Source organism: Gossypium arboreum, chromosome 2 (genome assembly GCF_025698485.1).
Source record: "Gossypium arboreum isolate Shixiya-1 chromosome 2, ASM2569848v2, whole genome shotgun sequence".
NCBI classification, from domain to species: Eukaryota; Viridiplantae; Streptophyta; class Magnoliopsida; order Malvales; family Malvaceae; genus Gossypium; species Gossypium arboreum.
This window is the reverse complement of record NC_069071.1, coordinates 70917348-70923347: the sequence shown is the minus strand read 5'-3', so window position 1 is coordinate 70923347 and position 6000 is coordinate 70917348.

Sequence of the window (6000 nt, the reverse complement as noted above, 5' to 3'; positions counted from 1 at the left end):
TATAGCTAGACCCCAAACATATCACGGTAGTCCTAGAATCGACTAAACCGTAGCTCTGATACCAATAAAATTTTAACACCCCGAACCCGAGACCATCGCCGGTGTCGGACACGAGGGGTTAACGAGACAAATCCTCTTAAATTGCCGACCAATTTGGCCTTTCCAGACAGGCTGAAAAACTGCATCACTATCGCCTTAAAAATCGTATCTCGAGTTTCAAAACTCGGAAACTGATTCCGTAAATTTTCCCTGAATTTAGACTCATATATCCATCCATGGATTTATTTCTAGAATTTTTGGTTGGGCCAATTGGTACAGTTTATTAGTTAAAGTCACCCATGTTACAGGGGTCGACTACACTGACCTTTGCGCGTTACAACTTGAATATCTCTCTGTAAAGTGCTTTAATACTGGTCCCATTTGTTTTTAATGAAACTAGACTCAAAATGGAATCTGCACATATAAGGCATGACTTCTAATTCTTTCTGGATAATTTATAGTAAATTTTCAAAGTCGCGACAGGGGACCCAGAAACCGTCCTGGACCTGTCTCACGAGAACTTTAATATCTCTCGGTATACTGTTAATATGATCGTTTCGTTACTTTCATATGAAAATAGACTCGTCAAGGTTCGTTTACATAACTTATTCACTATTTAATACCAATCCTACAAATTTTAGCGATTTTTCAAATCCGCACCACTGCTGCTGCCAGCATCTATTTTCAAGGTAAACTTTACCTATCTTGTGGTTTTCATGGGCCAACTAAAATTTTGACATACATAGGCCCACATATGATCATATTTAGCCATTCCAATGGCTGATCATGTGACCAACACTCTCATTCCAAACCATAATCACATCATGAAACCAAATATAATTACAAAGCACAAATGGTCAAATTCCATCCTCCACTTTTACGAACCATTTTCGCATGGCCGTACACATATACATCACAAAGAACTTAAAACAATCGGGGTAGTCCTATACATGCCATATCCAAAGTTCAACCAAAAGAGTACCAAAAGGGGTTTGATAGTGTGGATGACTTCACTTCAATGATCCCGAATCCGATCGCTAACGAGCAAAATCTATAAAACAGAGAAACAAAGGAACGGAGTAAGCAATTTATGCTTAGTAAGTTTGAGCCATAATTTACACACAACCAAAGCATAGCATTCAAGTAGCTAAACAATAATTCATATGCACAATTTCTCAATGACATGCTTACTTCACAATCCCAACACTTATATTCATACACAAATAACGGCTTAGTTAAGGCCGATAACTCGTTTATCATTGGAGCAAATATTCATACGCACTTACTCCTAGTGTGCAAAGCACACACAACACATACCTTGTTGTTGGGAATTTCACAAGTGCATTAACTGAAAATTTTCCAGCAAGCTTATAATTTTCAAATCACATACCTTCGAGTTTAACCGGATATAGCTACTGTTCAAACACCTTCGGACATAGCCCGTTATGGTAACCCGCACAAATGCCTTCGGACTTAACCCGGATATCACAACTCGCACAATTGCCTTGGGCTTAGCCCGATATCATAGCTTCGCACCATTGCCTCCGGCTTAGCCCGATATCACAACTCGCACAATTGCCTTGGGCTTAGCCCGGATATCACAATCGCACATTCATACACATCTTTGTTTCAATTTCATAACAAACTTTTATGCACAATTTACTTAATCAAGAATATCATTTCGGCTCAATGGCCACATACAAGGGCACAATTTCGATTGCTTATTACTTCATTCAATCGAATCAAAATCTAAGTTTCGATACTCAAAACTTACCTTGGAGATTATCGAGCGCTTCCAACGGCTATTCAATCACCTTTTCTTTTCCTTTATTGGAGCTAGTTCCCTTTGCTCTTGAGCTTAATGTTAACAAATAAATTGATTTAATCGTTTTGAATATCAAAGGGAATCCAAGGTACTTAGCCCTTATAAGGCCACACACTTACATCCACATACTTAAGCTCAATAATTATAACATAGCATCAAGCACTCATATGGCCGATTATACTTAGTCATACTTGCACAAATCAACAATAAATTTCGAGATTTTCACACCATATAAGTACTAGGCCGAATATACATGCAAGTTTCACAAACATTCTTCAACCATTTCTTCTTTAAACAAACATATTTATCATTTACTTCATAACCAAATCATCATGTGCAAACATATATACACATATAGGTGCAAGGCAATTTCAAGGTGTTCATAACCATCCAAAACACAAATTTTAACTAACATGCAAGAAACATAAACCATGCTCATGAGCATGCCATGGCGAATACCTCACACACCATACTCCTTTTAAATTTTTGGTCATGGTTAAACAAAGGACTCAATGCCCTACTCAAGAATACTAAAAAGAAATTTCAAGAGTAGTCAATCCATCATTACATGCATCATTAGCAAGCTTCACATTTAGCATGCAATGGCTTCAACACAATATCAACCTTGGCCAAATACCATTTCTATGGCATAACAAGGATTTGAACCATGGCTAGCATGAACATCAAGTTAGAAACTAAAACATGCATGAATCTCATGACACAACCTCATACATACCTTAATCTTGATGCAAGTATAGCCAAATCTCCTTCTAGATCTCTTCTAAACCAAAAAATGGAGCAAAAATCCTCCCTTTTTCCTTAGTATTTTCGGCCAAAGAAGTGAAAAATGGATGAACAAAATTTTTTTCTTTCTTTCTCTACAACTCACGGCAAGGGGGGGCATCCATGCTCATCTTTTTTTTTTTTGTTCATTTCTTTAATGCTAATTCTTATTTTATTTCTTCATACATAACTCACTAACCAAACATGTTGGAAACATGTTTCCCTTGCCCATCAACACCTACCTTGGCCGGCCACTATGCTTCTTTTGGGGAAATTTGACATGCAAATCCCTTATTTTTGCATGCATGATCAATTAGTCATCCCACATCTTCCCATCATACTTTCAAAGTTTACTACTAGGCCCCTTTCTAGTGAAATTCACATTTATAACACTAAATCAAATCATCAAAAATGTCACACACAATTTAGCACATATCATAGGCATCAAAATAAATTTTAAATTATTTTTATGCCTCGGTTTTGTGGTCCCGAAACCACATCCCGACTAGGGTCAATTTTGGGCTGTCACATGTAATGCTCAGTTTAACATAGTAATCACTAAGATACATTTAATATGCCAATAGGGTTAAAATATGCACTTGTACGAGATTTGCAATTCAGTGCCTATATTATGTACTTCGGTGCCTCTATTACACTTTGATGTCTCTAATTTGCACTACGATGCCTCTGCTTGCACATTTGTGCCTGTGTTTGCACTTTGGTGCCTCTTTATTGCATCAATGATGCCTTTGGTGTGGTGTAGTTATTCGAGTATCCGAGTCGAGTTACTTAGTTCATCGAGCTAAATGTTAATGGATGTAACACCCCTTACCCGTATCCGTCGCCGGAACAGGGTACGAGGTATTAACAAATCATTGTACATACTATTTAATAAAACCAAGACAAAAATATGGCGTGCAATTAGATCATGAATCATTATAACATATGCCTTTAACAATACAAGCCAATTTCAAAGGCTTCGTACAAAATAATCGGTCAGATACTATAATTAATATTTTAAACCTAGACAATTATGACATGTAACAAAATAACTAAGTCTACTATACATGCCATAATTCAAAATGTTCAGTTCAAATACCCAAAAGTATTGATAGTGTAGCGCGATCTTCAACGATCCTTGACTCTGTGCAAGTCGGACGACACTATAAGACAAAAGAGAGAAAAGAAAGTAAGTTTATAGCTTAGTAAGCAAGAATATAAATAATGAATAAAGAATTTAATATGTTTACACAATAACTCAAGTGTATCTACATTTTAATTTTACTATTTACTCCACTTTGGTCAAGCTGTCTCTCCTGCATCATATTCACTAAATAAATCATAACTCGAGTTAAAAAACTCGAAATTCAAATCCGTAAAATTTTCCTGAAACTAGACTCATATTAATTCTTACTAAAATGTTTCTAGAATTTTTGGTCCAGCCAATTAGTACAGTTTATTAGTTAAAGTTTCCCCTGTTATACAGCTTGACTGATCTGACCGCTGTTCACTACGAATTTAATTTATCCTAGTACACAATTCAAATATCCATGAAATCTATTTCATTTAAAACTAGACTCAATAAGGAATCTAGACATATAAACTATATTTCTTAATTTCTTTTTTACAGTTTTTACGGATTTTTCAAACTTAGAATAGGGGATCACATAGTCATTCTGAGCGAGTCACACAAAAATATAAATATCTCAAAATATAGAGTTCCTTTACTTGCTCTGTTTCTTTTACATGGGAATAGACTGATTAAGCTCTAATTTCATATCTCATTCAGCCTCTAATTAAATTCCTACTATTTTTGGAGATTTTTCAAATTCACATCACTGTGACTGTCCAAAACAGTATTATTGCTAATTCACTCTTTCACACTTTCTTTGTATTAACCTCATTTTAACATGCATATCACAATTCATTTTCATCACATTTCATACATCACAAGTATAGGTCCATGATTACAATGTCACCTTAAAACTATCCCGTTGAACAATTTGGATCAATCCTCGATACTTGATGGTTTCAGCACACAGCCCCACCATCATATTTCATATAATTCAGTTCTCTTGTACACATGGTGAACACTTAGTACCACCCATGTGACCTAGCCAATTTATCTCATAGCTCTCTTGTCTACATGGTGTCCTTCACTTGGAATCACACATGCGACCTAGCTACATTTATCTCTCCCGTAGCTCTCTTGTCTACATGGGATACATCCCGTATCACACATGTGACCTAGCTACTACATAGTACCTCGTAGCTCTCTTGTACACATGATGTGCACTCAGCACCATACTTGTGACCTAGCTACGCTCCATCTATATTATTCAGTCTTTTCAAATGTTCAACCGAGATTTTTCTCTCTATTACTTATTTCCATTCTTCCAATAGTCGATTTATGCTTCAAAATCAGCTAAAATATATATAATAGGCTGAAATATAAAAATTTAAATGAAGTTAATGTATTATTTACATACAAACTTACCTCGGTGCAAAATATGGAAATTTTGCAATTTAGTCCAAAACCTTTTCCTTCCTCCGTTCGAGGTCGATTCCACGCCTTTCTTGATCTATAACAACACATTTAGCTCATTTAATACTCATACTATTTATTTCAGTCCAAAAATCACATTATGGAAAAATTACATTTTTGCCTCCTAACTTTTACAAAATTATGATTTTACCCCTAGCCTCGGAAATTTAATTTCAGCCCTTATTCTTATGTTTTATGACCTGTTGATCATTTTTCTATTCTAGGACAACATCAAATTCTCACTGTAACATGCAGTTATGAGCATTAGGTATTTTTACCAATTATACCGTTTTGCTCGTTTTCGCTAAAAATCGCTTAGAAAAGATCGTTCTCCTAACCTCAAACATTCATATTCTACCATCAAACATCAAAATACATGCATATCATTCATGGGTAAATTTTTAAACATAAACCCTAACTCGAAATAATGGTAGAAATAGGTAAACCGAGCTACAAGGATTTCAAAAATGTAAAGAACATTAAAAACAGGGCTTGAATGCACTTACAATTGAGCTTGAAAGCTTGAAACAAACCCTAGATATGGAGAACATGCAAGTTTCGGCCAAGCTAAATGAAGATGAACACATTTTTGTGTTATTTTTCCCATTTTATTTCATTTATTATGCAAATGACCAAAATACCCTTACTACTAAACTTTCTAAATTCCATCCATGTCCAAATTTTTGTCCACATAAAGTATAATGGTCTAAATTCCATTTAAGGACCTCTAATTAAAACCCCCCATTTCAATCAAGTACCTTATGAACTAGAACACACACATTTTTCACCTATTTCAATTTAGTCCTAA